The sequence below is a fragment of the Salmo trutta genome, chromosome 17 (genome assembly GCF_901001165.1).
Source record: "Salmo trutta chromosome 17, fSalTru1.1, whole genome shotgun sequence".
Lineage (NCBI taxonomy): Eukaryota > Metazoa > Chordata > Actinopteri > Salmoniformes > Salmonidae > Salmo > Salmo trutta.
In genome coordinates, this window is record NC_042973.1 from 13,298,215 (window position 1) to 13,318,421 (window position 20,207).

Here is a 20,207-nt window from a genome sequence, read left to right on the forward strand (position 1 = left end):
AATAAAGATTATAAAAAATATGTAGCATTTCTCACAAACTCCTTCCTGACCCACTCTCTCTGTCACACAGTCTCTCTCTGCATATGAACAATTGGTTTGGTAATGTCCTCTGATATTAAATGGATTTGGGAAAAATAAATCCATGATGGTGAGCTATAGGCTGTTGTAATCATTGCAGTCTGGGACACAGTGCCCTCAGCCAACATGAGTGAATAAGACCTGGGTATACAGGAAATAAGCACATTTCACCCCTGATCGAGGTATACTCAGTCAAATGTGTGGTGATTTCACATCACAGCCCATTGCTGATCGCAGCTGATGTTTGGGTGCACAGGGGAGCGGATTACTTACTATCAATACAGTGGTAGGCTAAATTCTGTCAATATTATGTTGCTCTTTTCTGAAATGGCATATCATCATGTTGGAAAAGCCCTTCTATGACTTGTAATATCTAAAAATTAAAAGTAACCTGTGAAAGATTAGGTTTGACATTTTTATTGATGTAGACTTGTGGCGTACTTATGTTTGCTTGATGTGCTTGCTTCTGTCAATACAGATGATAAACTACGTAATTATGGAAAATGCGAGTATTTATTACTGTATATCTGGTAAAATGGCGCCCTCTTGTGCTATTTGGGATTTAATTCAAATGGTTATCAGTATCAAAACGCAGTTTCCCTTTGCAATACGTAACATACTAGCGTAGCGTCATAGCCATTTCATATTGTTTGCAACCACAACCTGACTCATATCTACAATGTTGTAAATTGCAAAAATGTTTGCAAATATGGGTTGAAATAATCTTTGATTGAGCATATGGGGTTGAGGGAGTAATATTTTCAGCTCCTCTGATAGGTCAGCAGCCATGAAACGGAGCCTTCTATTGGCTGGATTTTTTGGCCCGCCATTGGAACATGGAAACAGCGCCACAATCAATTTATCACAAGGACTGTTTGTGTTTAGCAACGTGGAAAGTGATTCATTAAATACGACGTTAGTTGTTTTTTTTGTTGCTATCAATTGAAGTTAAATATTAGCGAAAATAGATTGATACATTGTGGATTTACCGCGAATATGGCCGGTCTGATATTGCGGAGGAAGTCTTGAAACCACAGTTCTCACAACATTTCAGCCAGCCAACACGACTCCGTGGCACGCAAACCGAAGTGATAGCTAACGCGTTAGCTGCTTGGCTTGCTATTTATTTAACTAACTATCTGATAAGCTAGCTACGTTTGGTGAAGATGACTGTCTGCTATGTGGTCATAACTAAGGCTGAGGTAAGAATGGGTGTGTGAGATAACGTTATGTAGGTTCGCTAGCTATGCCATTTTCTAAGCTTTCCAGATGGCCAACGTCTTAACTAGTTTACGTTAAGTATCTAACATCACCTTGCCATCTAGTTTGTCTTTTAGTGTAAGTGAATTACTTGCACATCTGCATCTTGTGGCATGCACACACATTTTGACTAATAAGATGTAAAAGTTAGCTAGTTGTTGACAGAACCACTTCACTTTTCCCGTCCACACCACAGAAATGAGTGTTCAAGTGAATTTGAAAGGGCAGTCTTCTCACGTCCTGGCCAATGTTTACAAACCAGACAATCTGAAAATGACAAGGTATGTACTTGCTTTCTTCCTTTATATATATATATATATATATATCAACACTGGTACATGTGTATTTATTTTTTATTTTTTAGTAATTCTAATACAATAACTATAACTAACAGTTCCCACGGGAAGTTTGTCTGACACTAGTATTTGATGATGTTAACCAGAGAACGCTCTTGCTGCCATCACCTTCCCCAAATCCAAATTGGCCCTATGGGACCCCACACCTAATGGGGATGTGATTAGCCTCCACCTATCCTATTACAGGTAGTCTACTGGTTTCTTTTTGCCTGTGACTACTTAGGATGCATCTCAGTAGTCCATGGTGGCTTTCTCATCTCCTTCCCTTGGTCTGTACTGATTTGAAATACTTGGCCAGTGTAAGCAATATGCCGGCTTACTTGCAGCTGCTTAATTCTCTCAAATCAACAAAAGGAGACAAGGATGCCACATTCTTTTGAAATGCACCCTGTGATTGTAATTAGATCATGTGCTGCCTTGTGCTTAAAACCTGTTTTCTATTGAACAGAAATCCCAGACTACTTCTGGTGGAGAAAGTTCTTCGTTTGGCCCACCGGTATTCCCGAGAGAATAGTTTCATATCATAGTTTAAGAGAACTTGTCACTCTATTTTTAGATGGAAAATAATTATGACAATGATGGATTGAGTACATATGTTACAGCTTGCTTTCAAAGGACAACTCTTAGCTTAAGCGCTTTTATTTTGAAAATTCCCCCTGTCCCTTCCCTTGATTAATGTGAACTCCCTTCTCTCTCTCCACTCTTCTTTCAAGATGAAGAGGGTGACTTTGACTTTGGACCGGTTCGACCTGGGCCGGGAGCAACCTGGCTCCTCTGAAAAGGTCCCTGATGCCCGGGGACATCCTGGTGCTGTGCGTGTTTGGAACCCAGGGGGTCGCTGCCACAGACTCCATGGTTCACTCTGCAGAAGACTTCCACATCTCTTTCAAGGTAACATTAATGTGTAAACGTCTGCACTGAAAGTAAATGTCCTTTGTTATATTTGAATAAAATTAATGCTTGTTAAGTTCTGTAGGCTTTATGCTTACTGGCAATAACTATACAACATATTCTTACACAATGCTGTTATTCCGACTGGAATTTACATTAATCCGAACTGCAACTTGTCAGGCTCAACCCACCCTCTAACTGCCTATCGAAGTAACCCACCTTTTCTGTTGCCCGGGTAACAGAAGGGGCATACTCCCTCTATCCTGGGCTTGGCAGTTACTGCAACCTGTCAGCAACAGGTGTTGCTAATCACTGAACTGCCTATTGTCAAAGCATTTTTTTTTTTGGCTTGCTAATTCTAAACTGGGCTTTTTACCCTGTCTAATTTCCTGAGTTTTTTGGGAGAAAATAAGCACCCCCCCATCCCCTCGTAAATGAAACACTTTGTGTTTCATTTACTGAAGTAAAGCAGAATTCTTTTTAAATTCTTTTTTTATTTTTACATTTTCACTGCAAATGTCATGTTTGCACAATTTCTCACCCCTCCCTCTCTACCTGTTCAGATGCTCCAGCCCTGCTGCACCTGGGAGTCCCTGGACCTGTCCAAGCTGTTGGTTCTGCGAGCACACCTTGGCCGCTCCCAGCAAACAGACAACCTGGGCTTCTGCCTGCGCTGGGCCGTCGTCACCCCCGGTAACATCCTGGATGCTGTGCCCATTCGGCCCGTGCTCATCATCTCCACGGCCTTGGCCAGGAACCTGAGCGGGCCGACCAGCCTCACCCAGCCGCTACACAGCAGCGCTAGCCACAAACGAGGGTAAGGACATAGGCCAATAATGGGGTGCAGTAAGGTTAGAATACTTGACTTTGAGCAGACTTTAAGAGCTTATCACAGTATTATCAGAAAATGGATGCCCCGTTTCACTTCTCTACTCTGTTCAGCTTTCTGACCACGGATCAAAGCAGGAAACTGCTCCTAATACTGGAGTCTGACCCGAAGGTCTACACTCTACCACTGGTGGGACTGTGAGTATGCCCACCATCTACTTTATTGACATTATAGTTTTTCATCCAGCTTGTTATTATTTTGGATGTGTGTAAATCCCCCTCCATTCATTAGAGATAATCTGAACCACAAAGGATTTGTCCTTATTGTGTTCATTTAGTCAAGCTGTTTGTGTGTGAGCCAACGCAGGAGTGTACAGTTTGATTGATGTGGTTACCGTATCTGTGGCAGATGGCTGAGTGGGGTCAACCACATCTCCAACCCCCAGGTGTGGGTGTGGTGTTTGAGGTACCTGTTCAGCTCCTCCCTCCAGGACAAGTGCGTGGGGATGCCCATCTGTTCACACTGACTGTCATGTCCCAGTTGGCCTGGCTCCAGTGCTGTATGTGTTGTTGATATTGTCACATGTTCAAAAACACTTTTTTATAAACATAAGTTAAGGACAGATCAGTAAGGAAATAACGTGTTAGTATAGAAACTACATATTCTATGCGTCTTATAAAGGTGGTGGGTTGATGTTTGGGAAAAGCACCAAAGTAATTGTAACAGGAGACGCGGTGTGTTCGCTGTTCGGGTAGTCTGGCTTTGTGTTTAGGCAGCTCCGTGTCTGACTTTTTGTATCGTTCAGTGTTCTACAACGTTTGCCTGATACTGAACATACCCCTGGTTTGTCATTGCTGTGTTGCAGGGTGACGTCGGGGGGGCGGTGCGTTCCTGGTGGTGCTGTACTCGCTGACCCACAGGGAGCCAGAGTTCTACCAGGTCCAGCCCTGCAGTGGTCAGCAGCAGGACATTACCTTCCAACTGCTCACTAGCACCGAGTCACTCACCCTCTACAAGATAGGCACAAGTATTCCTGAACCGTGCTGGCTTGGACATTTCCCTTTCAGGTTGTCCCCTCCAGCAACTATCTATGGTGGATGTGTTAACCATCTCAGTACAGCTTGGCTCAGTAGTATGAAAATCCCTCTAGTGTCCTTGACCCACTATTACAACCGATATGGTGTTAAGTGTCATATATTCACATGGATTTATCTTTTGATCCATGTCTGTACAGAATGTGGAGGTGTCTGAGGGCCATACTCTGCAGTTTGAGCTCAGTGCTGAGAGCCAGAACACCGAGGCTGAGTTCTTCAGGGAACTGGTGTCCCGTGCCTCCTTCACAAGGTATACATATACAAGCTTTTCTCTCAAACTTCTGTATTAACATGGTTTTACTTAGTCTAGTGCAGTGGATAGGTGGTCAAGGTGAATAGGGCCATCTCACTCTGAGTGGTGGCTTTTTGGCTGTTTGGATCACAAGAAAATCATTAGTCATAAATGTTTTTGAATACTAACTGAACTCATGAGAAAGATACTCTTACAGAATTTTATGAGTTCAGTGAGGTAGACTGATTACAAAAGGCTTTATCAAGACAGTGGGCTCGACAGGGCCTGTCTGTCTTTTCTCCGTCAGCCCTGCGGTAGTGGCAGCATCTCCTCAGAACAGACTGTATCAATGACCATGACTCTGGAGTAGAGGACGAGGACCTCTCCCCCAGGCCCTCCCTAAACCCCAACCCTCTCACCTAGCAGGTCAGTTCTGTCTCTCTCGTTTGACTCGTATCACCTATTTGTTGATATGAACTCTGTTCTAAAACACATGCTCCATATTGTTTCAGACCAAGCGGGTCCACCATTCTGTGCCGGAGCTCTCCCTGGTGATGGACGGCAGCTTCCTTGATGGAAAGACCATGGCCCCCCCTCATCCTACCCCCTCAGCTCTGCAGCCCAGAGGCAGTTGCCCCTCCTCCCACCAGCTCCACTCTGGGGCAACCAGACCTCCAGGCCAGGGGCCCACCACACTCAGTGGCCCCCCACCCATCAGAAGGCCCCTGACCCCTGCCATGGACACTCAGAGTAAGGGCAGCAGAGGATTCCTATTCACCCCTGGACAGCAGCCTCCACCACTCCGGCCCCCTTCCTCTGGCAGGAAATCAGCCCCTCCACAGTTCGGGAAGACGTCCGCCTCTTCCTCCTCATCTTCCTCCTCTTCTCCAAAGACAGGCTCCTCTCCTAATGGATCAGTCCAACAGGCCAGGCAGTTCCACCAAGCACCAGGTCCCCTCTCTCACAAGTGGGCCTCCCCCGTCGGAGCCTCTCCACACCACAGCCCCGGTCACCCCTCAGCCCCCATACCCTCTCACCAACAGCCCGCTGTCCATCTCACACTTCCACAGCATCCTCAACATGAACCAGCCTTGTGGGTGCTGCTCCTTCAACCCACGTGACCATGTTACCCCCCTGTACCACCCCAACTACTGGCAGGGAGCTTCAGGCACCCACAACAGCCCAGATAGGCACTTCTGTTCCAACTCCGATGGTAACCCCCCCACCTCTCACATTTCCCCTTCCCACCAAACACACCCTCACCACAGCCCATTTTGTCACCCCAGGGGCCCACACTTACACCATTTCACCATCCAGGGGCCCTGCTTGGAGCGGGCGGCCCCCGTCTGTCAGAACCAGTGTTGCCAGGCCCAGTCGGCAAAGTCTCTCTCCCCCCTGGATGGGCCCATGGGCCTCCTGCCCTCTGACGCCTACAGAATCCTGGTGGACCAAGACCGGCAGCTCAACTTACTGCAGGCACAGGTCAGGCTCTCTACGGTGTCGTTTGTGGTTGACACTGTACCAGTCTTGCAGCTTTAGAGAACGAATTTTCAACCTTTCTTACCCTTGGACTTTCCAATCCTGATGTTCCAATTATTTCAGATCCAGAAGCTACTGGCGGCTCAGGGGAAAGGGGGGAGCAACTCCTCTCCATCCACTGAGCAGGCAGCCATGCAGACACAGATCTCCCCAGGACAACACACCAGGAGGAATGTCAGCATCGCTGTAGGAACAGGTACTGGACTCATCACTGGTTTCAGCGATCTCACGCGTGGTTCATTTGAGAGAATTTCACTGACTACATGGGGAAAGGTTTGCTGCATAGAACTATAAACTGCACTCTCTGCAAGTCACTCTTGATTAGAATGGCTGCTAACTGGAAGATCCTCTTGATTAGAATGGCTGCTAACTGACTAGACATTTAGCTACTCAACTCTTAATGTATCTCTCCTTTATGTGTAGGTGCCAGTTTGTTCTGGGGAAACGCCATCGATGCCCCCGCTTGTGATGAGGATGAGCGCCAACAGCCAGAGTGGCACACGGACAGGGGGCCTGGCGCCCCTGATGGCAGCAGGTACTCCTCTGATCGGAGTTCTGGCAGTGCCAGCCTCACCCACAGCAGGCACATGAATGGCACAGAAGAAGAGAGTGGGGACAGTGAGGGACATGTGAAAGGCACACCCTTCAACCAGTCAATGCACGAGGTAAGAGAGAACGGTTGGCTGCATTCCAAACGGAATGCTTGTTTCCTGCCATCGGCCCTGGCTGATCCACCCTCATTTTGAATTGACTGGAAGGGTGCATGCAAGAAATGAATGTCGTAGTTGGCCACCTAGAACTCTGAAAGGTTAAAGGGGCAATCTGCTGTTAAAACAATAACAATGTTATTGTGTGTGTAGTGAAATGCTTATGCTTTTAGATCCGACAGTGCAGCAGTATCTAACAGGTAATATCTAACAAATTCCACAACAACCTCATACACACAATCTAGTAAAGGAATGGGATAAGAATATATAAGTATAAAATATATGGGTGGGCAGTGACAGAGCGGCTAAGATGCAATAGATGGTGAAGGATACAGTATACATTATACGTAATGAGATGAATGCAAGATATGTAAACATTCATAAAGTGGCATTATTAAAGTGACTAGTGTTACATTTATTAAAGTGGCCAATGATATCAGGTCTGTAGGTAGGCAGCCGCCTACTCGTATGTGTACTAGTGTGCTAGTGATGGCTCTCTTAACAATCTGATGGCCTTGAGATAGAAGCTGTTGATGCACCTGTACTGACCTCGCCTTCTGGATGGAAGCGGAATGAACAGGCAGTGGCTTGGGTGGTTATTGTCCTTGATGATCTTTTTGTCCTTCCTGTGACATGGTGTTGTTGGTGTCCTGGAGGGCAGGTAGTTTGCCCCTATGGATGCGTTGTGCAGACCGCACCACCCTCTGGAGAGCCTTGCGGTTGTGAGCGGTGCAGTTGCCGTATAGACGGTGATACAGCCCGACAGGATGCTCTCAATTGTTTTCGGTGACGAGCCACATTATTTTCAACCTCCGCTGTTGCGCCTTCTTCACCACACTGTCTGTGTGCGTGGACCATTTCAGTTTGTCGGTGATACGTACACCGAGGAACTTAAAACTTTCCACCTTCCCCACTGCTGTCCTGTGGATAGGGGCGGTGCTCCCTTTGCTGTTTCCTGAAGTCCACGATCATCTCCTTTGTTTTGCTGACATTGAGTGAGAGGTTGTTTTCCTGACACCACACTGAGTGCCCTCACCTCCTTCCTCCCTGTAGGCTATCTCGTCGTTGTTGGTAATCAAGCCCACTCCTGTTGTCATCTGCAAATTTGATGATTGAGTTGGAGGCGTGCATGGCCACGCAGTCGTGGGTGAACAGGGAGTACAGGACAGGGCTGAACAGGCACCCTTGTGGGGCCCCAGTGTGAGGATCAGCAGAGTGGAGATGTTGTTTCCTACCTTCACCACCTGGGGGTGGCCCGTCAGGAAGTCCAGGACCCAGTTGCACAGGGCGCGGTCAAGACCCAGGCTCTCAAGCTTAATGAGTTTGGAGGGTACTATGGTGTTGAATGATGAGCTGTAGTCAATGAACAGCATTTTTACATAGGTATTCCTCTTGTCCAGATGGGATAGGGCAGTGTGATGGTGATTGTATTGTCTGGACCTATTGGGGCGGTAGGCAAATTGGAGTGGGTCTAGGGTGACGGGTAAGGTGGAGGTGATATGATCCTTGACTTGTCTTTCAAAGCACCATGATGCCAAATCACACGCAGCTCAATGGAGAGTGCCAGGTATGAGCGTCGAATTGTCATGTTTACTTCAGCTTCTTTGTACCTACAGTATATAGATCATAGATGCTATTACTGTTGCTAATAGTCTTATTCTCTCATTTTCATGTAAACCCAAAAGGTACTTAAATAAATGCTTCAATTGGCATGCACTACAGCACATCTTAGAGTAATTATATAGCTTACATTACTTATGCAGAAGGTGTTCCTGTTAACTTTCCCCAGTACCCTGGCCGGCATCAACCCAGAGGCAGTCATCAGCAGACTGACCCTCCTGGAGTCCACGGGAACCAGCATGCGGGGCTCCAGTGGCAGCGTGGACCTCAGCCTGGAGGCCAACGCCATCGCCCTCCGGTACCTCAGCGACCAGCAGCTTTCTAGACTTTCTGTGGGGGGAGGGGAACAGCCCCCTTCCTAGGTTCAGCCCCTGCACACTGCTCTCAGAGAAGCCTGGAGCGGAGAAGAGCACTGTGGGACTCGGTTATATCCTGTCTCCCAACAACATATCCTTCACCACCAGCAAGTACATGAGAAGGTACAGGCTTACAGAGGGGAGCAGGAATGAGGAGGACGACGACAGGGTCGAGGGGCAGCATTTGGACATGGGATATACCGTACAGTTCCATGTTCAACAGGAGCAAGTAGGGCAGGGAGAGAGGGAGCGCAAAGTTTTGGTTCTGAAAAACATCACCAATGAGTTGCCACATTCCAAACCTGTCCACCCGCAGGGGCCACACGCAGACTCAAAGCCAGCTACTCAGGCACTTGCGTCCTAAAATGCAGCTTATGGCACGCGGCGCCAAACAACATTCGGACAAGGAGATTGGTGCAAAACGGCTGCCATTTTTAGGTGAAATTTCAAAGGGGTTGATGGGAAATTTCTTGAACCTGAGTAGACTTAGACAGCTCCTGAAACTCTTCTAAAGGACCACGGGAACTAATGCAAAGGAAACTCAAAATGACAAATGAAATGTATTGTCGAATCCATTGGGATTTGTCAGTGTGGTTGTATTCTTAGTAAGATATTCTTAGATGCTTCCATACATTTGTTTAGATTGTTTTGAATGCCTCTATTGGAATCTTCATGGTGCTCATTGTTTGTAATGTATACATTTTGTGTAGGACCACTGAAACAGAGGCTCTTACCAAATCTCTTCACCACTGTGCTCTTTGTGCGCAAAATGTACTTGTTGCCTTTCTACTACAACTATGTGGAAGAGGGTGTGGCGTCATGATGTATCTAGCTCTTTTCAATGGTGGCAGCTAGGTCATTGAATTGTTATCACTTTTAATTTAAAGTGCTTTTTGATTTTCAACATGCCATGGATGCCAATTGTCTGAACTGTTGTAAATTTTAATCTATAACAGTTTGGCCTCTTATTGATAACCATTATACCCAATCTCCTGGTAATTGGTGTACACCTATTTATAGTAAATGTTGGGATTTTTAAGTCTGATTACATGGTGAAACGGACTACGTTCGTGCGTATTTTGGTGTACTTTTCAGTTTAATGTTGTAAATATTTTAAGTTTCTTTCATGTTGCCTTGTTGTTCTTGTGTTTACATGAAATGCTGGCTCCAGCATTATTTTTAATTTCTGTACTTGAACTTCCTATTTAAGATTGCCTTAATAAATATGTACTGTATTCATGTTTTTTTTCTTTACTTTTGTGTCAATGGTACTTTGTTTTTAATGAATATTTATTTTTTTGTTCTATTTAGTTAGCTCACTACATTTCCCCTGAGGCCCACCCAAACCCAGTGTTCCTTCCCTGCAGTAAAGACCCACCCCCTCTGACTGAGACTACCCAATGTCAACCTCGCCTCACTGCTCTGTGAAAAGGCTGCCATATCGCATGAAACTGGTCTGTCTAGAATAAACAGAGTACTAGTGATTTTAAATTGAATTCAGTTACTACAGATGTGTAAATGAGTGGCGCAGAGGTCTTAGGCACTGCATTGCTGTGCTAGACGCGTAACTACAGACCTGCGTTATTGTAAATAAAAAATTGTTCTTAACGGGCTTGCCTAGAAAAAATAAAATGAGAAGTGCTCTTTCAGAGCCAATACGATCTCAAATTTGTTGCTGAGGGAAGTGGAATGTAAATGACAGGACAGCACAAACCATGGAAATGGACTATCCCAAGCTCTGTGTACAATCTGGTGAATGACAGATGTATTCACCCTAAACCCCCACGTCACTGATTTCCTTTCTCCATCACCTCTGCTTCCCAGAACGCTCACTTCCTGTTTCTTATCTATTTTCTATTCTGTACATTTTGTATGTTAACTCTGTCAAATAGCCACTTCCTTTCAGTAAAACAGGTGCTGTACAGTAGTATTCTAGTACTGGATACAACAGAGGGATAAAATAAAAGGAATGCAGGAATACATCTTTATGAAGAAATTAAATATCTTTATTTTTACACACACACACTTTTGAATCGTGAGGTGAAGATAATTGTTCGCCTAACAGCGTAGTGTCTTGTGTGGTTTCACCAGTTGTCATTTTGGAGCCAGGTGGCCTCATCCAGTGCAGTGCTGTGCTCCCTGGTTATTTCCCACTTGGCCTTGTAGAGTTGGTCCCCTGCGCCCTCCCAGAGGTCCCACAACTCCATAAACAGTGCCTCAGTCACAGGTCATCAGTGTGGGGGTGGAGTCCAGGTACTGGTACAGGGCGGGGCTGAGGTGATTGGCTGGTGGTTGGCTAAGGCTGGCGTTGTATACGGCTGCCTCAGGCTTGTCAGGTTCTTCATAACTTCCAGACCACCAACCTCTTACCTGCTTTCTTCATTCTCATAAAGGATCATGAGATTTTCTGTCCAAAATGTTATAATTGGAACAAACAAGGTTTGTGTGGTAACAGTAAAGATTCCAAGTCAGGTGACCTTTGTGATATGATCATTTATTTCTATGGTGACATCAAAGTTAATCAAATAATTAATCTCTGTTTTGATTGCATATTATTCCCCTGAATTGACCCCAAAGGTGATACCCCACATCTGATGTGGTGGTATAATAGACATGACATAATCAAAATTGCTAGGTCACCCCACCTTTAAATCATTGGAATGTAATTATATATTCAATGCAAGTCCCCCTAGTCTGAGTACCAGTCTCTTTAGCTAACATTCCACTCCTTGCCACTCAATGATGTATATATAACCCTGGATAGCTGAAGCAATATTTTGGCTATGGAGAGGCTTTGAAGCCACCGGTCGGCCATATTGACACTCCTCAGAAAAGCAGTCCTCCATAAGAATGAATGGAATTCTATAGTATTTAATTTAAATGTTTCAAGGAATAAATTATATGTAGTTAAGTATTTTTGTTGTTGTAGTGTGGACAGAAACAGTGCTTTCCAAAAATGATATTTTCAGCAAAATGTTTTTTTATATATATATATTTTTTTACATTTTATGTTTATCTCCCATAATATAATTTCAAAGTATGCATTAAGGTGTCTGTAATAGAATAAACGTGGCAATATCAAATGTAGACGTCAGTAAATTCCTTTCTATAGCTTCCAAAATATTTTTTTACAATGGTGGGGGAGTGCCACGATGACATATAGCCACGGTGGCTTCAAAACAGCGCCCCCTGTCAGACATCTAGTATATATATAGTGTATATATAAATATTGCCTTTCGGCAATCTCAGCGGATGGAAACCTAGTTGCAGGCAGGATTTTTTTGGGGGTGCAATCATGCCCCCTACTGCTCACATATAGATAGATACGCACACATGCATTAATTACAGTTTTTCTCCATTATTTTGGCTCATTTCTTGAAACAGAAATTACATTCTCAAAACTCTAAGATCATTTGGCAAAACAGTCTTACAGTTCAGCACAACACTATAGCTCACTTGCAAAAGCTCATATCTCTCCTAAAACTGTTCACTCATGCTTCAAAACTAAATTCCTTTCCCATAGAAAGAGTCTGTGCCACGAAAATGGCAAAGATCCTTCTCAATTGCTTTGGCTCATTTCTTGAAACAGACCGGACGTTCTCAACACTCTTGGTGCTTTAACCAAAACTACATTTCCTTCTCATTTAAACAGTCAGTGCCCCCAAAATGCTTCGTCCCTTTGGCATTGTGTAAGCACTGCAAGTCAAAATGTTTAGATGTTTTGTCACTATGGCAGAGGACCATTGAAATAAATATCCCTCATGTCCACCTTTCAGTCTTAGCCCAGTCCTTCATTGACAATGGTTACTGTACTGTTTTTTGTCCAGCTAACAGAATACAATTGTGTATAAAACTGAAAAAAAGAAATAGGATTTTAGGGTAAGAGTAGCCTCCAAGGTTTGACATCACACATTGCACTCATACTGCCAAGGAAATTGTAACCATTATCATTCACACACATAAAGTAACTTCCATACATCAGAGTAAAAAGAAAATGTATACAGCATAATATACTGTAATATAAACACACAAACAAAAAACAATAAATGATATGCAGCCTACAGTGCTGTAAATAAAGCTGGAGTTTCACAACTAACAGTTCTTCACTGGTCGCTGTCCTCACCCTCTTTCTCCTGGCCACCATCCTCACCCTCCTGTCCTCACCCTCCCTCTCCTGGCCACCATCCTCACCCTCCTGGCCATCCACACGCTGCTGTCCTCACCCTCCCTCCTCACCCTCCCTCTCCTGGCCACCATCCTCACCCTCCTGGCCATCCACACGCTGCTGTCTGTCTGGCCACAGATTCTCGTCCACATCACAGCGTATATTCTCCCTTGCGATGTAACGAGGGAAGAAACGGCGTGCATGTCGCAACCATCCCCTACACTGATCTCCTGTAATATCCTCAGACGCAGCGTCCATTGCATGGAGCAGGGACCTCTGATCTTGAGCCCGATGCTCATACACTCTCCACCTCCAAGCGGAGAAATACTCCTCAATAGGATTGAGGAAAGGAGAGTAAGGTGGTAGGAACACCATGACCATCCTTGGATGAGTAGTGAACCAGGCCCTGATGAGCGGGCCACGGTGGAAATTCACATTGTCCCATACAATGACATATTGTGGTAGGTGAGGCCCTACGAGACCTCTCTCATTTTCAGGGATCAAATCAAAATGAAGGCGGTCCAAGAAGATGAGGAGCTTCTGTGTATTGTATGGGCCAAGACTGGGGATGTGAGTGACCACACCATTCTCAGATATGGCAGCACACATAGTTATATTGCCCCCGAATTTCATCCGGGACAGCATGGTGTCTTCGTGCTCCTCGGCCTCTTCCCCCTATTCCACCACCACGCACCCTTACTCCTCCTCCTCCTCCTCTTCTTCTTCCTCTTCCTCTTCCTCGAGCAGGCAGTTGTCCTTGTTCATTTACTTGGCCAGGTGCCTCCATGTTCAGAAATTGTACTGGTCCTGCATGGTCAAGCTCTTTACATACATGTTTGGCAGCATTCACAGTCATGGACAGCACCTGTCAGGTAACTAAACATACTGTTTGATTGGTCATCTGAGATGTGTGAAACTCCTCCTTCGTTAGTCAAGTTCTAGTTTCACCTGACTGTCAATTGCTGTAATAAATGTATCAAATGTTCCAAGGGATTCATATACGGTATTCATGGTATTATGTTCTTGACTAATTTTGACAATTGAACAGACTATTGTGCATGTGATGACTTATACAATGAAATGACGCTGACACGTTTTGGAGCGAACAACCATTAGACTGAGAATCAACAATCAGTTTAGATCGATAAGATCTATTCACTTGGAAATTGTGCTAAATGTAGGCTACATGTACTTAATCATTTGCAAAGATGTACTGAGACATTGAGACATGTACTTAGACATTTGCAATTTGATGAAATGAATGAGAAATTCAATTCTGTTGTGAACAATTGCCAAGTGGTTTGGAGGTTTGTCCATGTAGTTTTGAGAATGTAATTTCTGTTTCAAGAAATGAGCCAAACCAATGGAGAAAAACTGTAAGTAAAGGTTAAATAAAAACAAATTTAATAACATGCATGAGCCCTTAGTATATACTTAATTTCAAAATTCAAAAGGCACTCGCACATCTGAGCTATCTTTGTTGCAGGTGCATGGTAACAGATGAGTAAGATGAGAAAAAAGAAGGAACCCGCACACTGCTCTTGAGAGTATCAAATCAAATTGTATTAGTCACATGTGCCAAATACAACAAGTGTAGACCTTACAGTGAAATGCTTACTTACGAGCCCCTAACCAACAATGCAGTTTAAAGAAATACAGATAAGAAAAATAAATAAAAGTAACAAGTAATTAAAGAGCATCAGTAAAATAACAATAGCGAGACTATATACAGGGGGGTACCTGTACAGAGTCAATGTGCGGGGGCACCGGTTAGTTGAGGTAATATGTACATGTAGGTAGAGTTATTAAAGTGATTATGCATAGATGATAACAACAGAGAGTAGCAGCGGTGTAAAAGAGGGGGAGGGGAGGGGGCAATGCAAATAGTCTGGGTAGCCATTTGATTAGGTGTTCAGGAGTCTTATGGCTTGGATAGAAGCTGTTTAGAAGCCTTTTGGACCTAGACTTGGCGCTCCGGTACTGCTTGCTGTGCGGTAGCAGAGAGAACAGTCTATGACTTGGGTGGCTGGAGTCTTTGACAATTTTTAGGGCCTTCCTCTGACACCGCCTGGTATAGAGATCCTGGATGGCAGGAAGCTTGGCCCCAGTGATGTACTGGGCCGTTCGCACTACCCTCTGTAGTGCTTTGCGGTCGGAGGTCGAGCAGTTACCATACCAGGCAGTGGTGCAACCAGTCAGGATGCTCTCGATGGTGCAGCTGTAGAACCTTTTGAGGATCTGAGGACCCATGCCAAATCTTTTCAGTCTCCTGAGGGGGAATAGGTGTTGTCGTGCCCTCTTCACGAATGTCTTGGTGTGCTTGGACCATGATAGTTTGTTGGTGATGTGAACACCAAGGAACTTGAAGCTCTCAACCTACTCCACTGCAGCCCCGTCGATAAGAATGGGAGCGCGCTCGGTCCTCTTTTTACTATAGTCCACAATCATCTCCTTTGTCTCGATCACATTGAGGGAGGGGTTGTTGTCCTGGCACCACACGGCCAGGTCTCTGACCTCCTCCCTATAGGTTTCTTGTTGTTGTCGGTGATCAGGCCTACCACTGTTGTGTCATCTGGAAACTTAATGATGATGTTGAAGTCGTGCCTAGGCATGCAGTCATGAGTGAACAGGGAGTACAGGAGGGGACTGAGCACGCACCCCTGAGGGGCCCCTGTGTTGAGGATCAGCGTGGCGGATGTGTTGTTACCTACCCTTACCACCTGAGGGCGGCCCGTCAGGAGGTCCAGGATACAGTTGCAGAGGGAGGTGTTTAGTCCCAGGGTCCTTAGCTTATTGATGAGCTTTGAGGGCACTATGGTGTTGAATGCTGAGCTGTAGTCAATTAATAGCATTCTGGAGTGTTGAGTTTAATAGAGATTGCATCATCTGTGGATCTTTTGGGGCGGTATGCAAATTGGAGTGGGTCTAGGGTTTCTGGGATAATTGTGTTGATGTGAGCCATGACCAGCCTTTTGCACTGTCTCTATGCACGCTCACAGGGCCCTATACACTCACACACACTGTCACTCCAACACACACATAAACACTCACTCCATCATTTGCTCACTCACACATAATATGCACATACATTTAGACTGACTCAACACTCCTGCACACCCACTCACATACAAGCTGCTGCTACTCTGTTTTTATATCCTAGTCCCCTTCCCCCTATACATATCTACCCCATCACCCCAGGATCCCTGCACATGTTAATATAGTATTGGATCTGACTTTAGAAATATTTCCTGTATATAGTATGCTTACTTTACCTTACTTACTTTATTGACTATGTTTGTAGTAATACATTTTTAATGATTATTGCATTGTTGGGTTTTGAGTTTGCAAGAAAGGCATTTCATTGTACTTGTTTATGTGACATTAAAACTTGAAACACAAGCTAGTCACAACCACTACCCAGAAACAAGCTGTAAGACGATGACAGCACCAACCAAAATCAATAAATAGTGTAAAACTGTGTGGTATCAGAATGAAAATGGTAAAGGTATGGGTCTCTCTGTGTTCAATACACTAACCCTCAAAACAAAAATAACTTTTCAAACAGTAGGCCTCTAGTTTTGTGTGTGTGTGCGTGTGCGTGTGTGCGTGTGTGTGTGTGTGTGTGTGTGTGTGTGTGTTTCAATGACAGGAGAGTACACTAACAGATCGTTGCAACTCAACATTAGGAAAGTCTTTTGTACACTCAGTATATATAAAACTAAGTGTGACAACAGTAGCAAACAAGTTCAATAAAAGTATACTTCATCAGATATGCCAGAGTGACTAATGCTGACCATGATCAATAGTAGTATCAGATGTTTACACATATTGGTACCAAGCAAAGAAATACCATCAAGCTCCACTGACTACTTGATGGACATTTCAAAGGGTCTCCCACCTCGAACTGCTGAGACCTTTTTAACGGCTACAAATAGTAACCATATAGCCATATAAAAACCCCACGATTATGTAACTCGGTGGTATTCTAATAATGTATACTGATGTGTATAATAAGTAACTGCTGCTGCGTTTAGACAGGCAGCCAAATTCTGATATTTTGTTTGACCAATCAGTTCAGCTCTAAAAAAAGAGCAGATGTGAAAAGATCTAATGTGATTGGTCAAAATACCAATTCGTGGAAAAAACGTGGGGAGGACATGGCAAAAACAACAAAAGCAACATGATTCAAATGATTTCAATGGTGTTATGTCTCTGGAGACTGGGAGTAGGATGGATTGACTATACATGGCTCTGCTAAAAACCAATCAGCGTACCGCGTATTATGTACAATAAAAGTGATATGCATGTGCTATTTAAAAAATTATGTAAAGTAAAGCAAACCACCAAGCCTTTTCTTCTGAGAAATTGTATTATAGTAACCTGCCGATGTGTTGCTATTTTTGTATGTCTTGCTTGCAGCTTTGCATAGTTTGCTGCTGTGACATACACAGCCTAGCTAAAAGCTAGCCACCTAGTTAGCTCATTACTGCCACTGCCAGGCTCCAGCTACGTGGTCGACATGGCGACCGACGAAATACAACAATATTAGCTATCATAAAAACAGCTCAAGGTTGATGGCATTTATTTGGAAATTGTAAGTATATGCTGGTGGTTCTACAAAAGTTATAAACGGCTAGCTATCTAGATAAGGTCGGATTGTGTTCGGCAGGTTTTATTTTTGCGACAAATGTACAGCTAACGTTTTCTAGCTAGCTGTTATGTTAGGTAGCTAACCATGCTAGCCGTCAAGTGTAGCTGGCTAGCTAGCGTTATAAAATAATGTAGCTAGCTAACGAATTGTTTTTGTTTCTGATAACTAGTTAACGTTAGCTACCTAACTGGTCTATATTTCGTTAGCTGTGTCAATTTATGATAGCTTGCTTACGTTGGCTAGCTATTCTAGCTAATGTTAACAATGTCCACTTAATTTGTATTGACTAGCTAAATTAGCACTGTAACTAATAGTTATGCTAAAGAACACATTACCAGTAGCTAACGTTAGTTAAACAAACCGGTATAACTAGCTAGCTAGGTTCAGGGCATTTGACAAATGATTATTTTGGATTTTAGTTTGGGTAACGTTTGCTTCGTCTCGCAACGAGACGGACGAAGCAAACTCATGTTAGCTAGTAAGCCTACTTTGAAGTATTAGCCTAGCAGCTAGCAGGTTAGCTACTACTAACTAAATTTTGCATCTAGCTCTCTAGCATTGCTTACGTTGCACTTCGTAGTGATACGTTTGTTTCTTATGTTTATGGATGCTTATAAGTTTCAGAGGCCTAATAACAACTTTACAATATTTAATAATTCTGCTGTGAAAGTGGAAAACATAGCTTGTGGATGCGCCCCATGATATTCAATCGAACTTGGTTTGCAGGTTGACGTTGGATTCATGTACCCAACAGCATGACAAGGGAACATTGAAACTAAACAAAAACGCAACTGCATATGTTACTTATAGCTAATGCTTTACTGCTCATTACATGTTATGCAAACCTAGTAAATGGTTTTGATGATACAATGGTAAAATACATCACATATATTCTACATTGAATTGATTGATTAGTGTAGGGAAATCATTAGGCCTGTGACTAGTGGTTGTGTAAGGATGGTACAGTTCCTTCTAGTGTTATGAGTCATCATTAAAGAGGAAATCTGCAGTTGTTACATCCATTTTTGACTTATACTTTAATGATTTATACCCCTTGATTCTTGAAGAAAACTTTTTATAAATGCCTCATGAGCTTAGTTCAACTGTCAAACTTCATCGGAGCCCAAAATATAAGTGTGTTTTACTCCAATGTTTGTAAACATTGTAAATGTACACAAACACTGTATAGCCTCAACATGTTTAAAACATAATGTTGGTATCTTGGATGGTCAGGGATCTGTTTATGAATTTGAGAATGGTTACATTTCTTCAGGCCTATCCCTCAGCTTTTTACCAAAACAAGTGGGGTGACCACAATTGTTTACTCATGTTAGCTGTGAGTGTTTTCATCTGCATCCTTATCATGAGTGTATGTCTGCTGTGGCTACAGTTCTCTTTAGGATTTAGGCCTTACTAAACTTTATTTGAGACTGATACGGTCATGGAGTCATTGGATATTAAACAGTCAATCGGGTAGCAAATCACAAAGTTCAACAGTTAGTCTTCTGTCTTGGTGAAATGGCTATATAAGGACAAGTATATGGACAGCTAGTCAACATTACTCTGTCAGTGTCACAGCAGCATTATTTGCATGGCATTTTGAATATGGAAGATTGTGTGAGTACATGGGGAGAGGGTGTAAAATGTAACCACACAGTATGTAGGCCAGGCTATCAAATCAAATGATATTTGTCACATGCGCGGAATATAACAGGTGTAGACCTTACCCGTGAAATGCTTACTTACAAGCCCTTAACCAACAATGCAGTTCAAGAAATAGAGTTAAGAAAAGATTTACTAAATAGACTAAAGTAACAATAAAATAACGAGGCAAGTCAATCACAGCCAGACTGTCAGGGGAAGTCAGGTGTAAATGTATTCAATAATTTTTTAATTAAGAATGCCTTTCCTGAACTAACACTTTTTATTTTTTTTCTTACTTGCTGTGACTTTGCTGATAGCTACTTTATTGAGGAAAAATGTACTTACTATGACTTTGGTGTAGTTGTCCTACCTAGCTATTTTAAGATGAATGCACTAACTGTTAGTCACTCTGGTTAAGAGACGGGGCCTCGGGCCTTATTACATTCATTTACATTTTTGTAATTTAGCAGACACTTGTCAGATGAAAATAAAGTCCTCAAAGGTCCACACAATTCAAACTTTTATACCTGATATCACATTAACGTCACTGGAATGTTTGTATGGAAGTTGGCCTCATTTGCCCTATTTTAAGTTAAAATATTTTAATTTTATAGACAAGGCTGCAGTACATTCACTCATCTATTAAGCCCTTTGTTAGATCACATGCAGTGGACATGGTACATTTTTTGTTTGGTCCAGAAGCATTGGAGGAAATGACAGTCTTTGGCTACCATAGAAATAAGAATGAATTATTATTTCCATGTACCAGAGCAGTTCCAGGCACA

The 20,207-nt window shown here is 43.5% G+C and overlaps 1 protein-coding gene and 1 pseudogene across 4 annotated transcripts in view; both read left to right on the forward strand.

Annotated features, from left to right (window-relative positions):
* Positions 1-1,074: 1,074 nt before the first annotated feature.
* On the forward strand, positions 1,075-10,214 carry LOC115151259 (SCL-interrupting locus protein homolog; annotated as a pseudogene).
* Positions 10,215-17,269: 7,055 nt separating this feature from the next.
* Positions 17,270-20,207, forward strand: part of LOC115151619 (roquin-1-like) — a 32,411-nt gene continuing 29,473 nt past the window's right edge. For 2 of the 4 annotated variants that reach the window (XM_029695703.1, XM_029695702.1), the window contains exon 1: positions 17,270-17,721. The gene's annotated coding sequence lies outside the window, so the exon portion shown is untranslated. The remainder of the gene's footprint in view (positions 17,722-20,207) is intronic. The other 2 variants (XM_029695701.1, XM_029695700.1) reach the window with 2 other exon arrangements.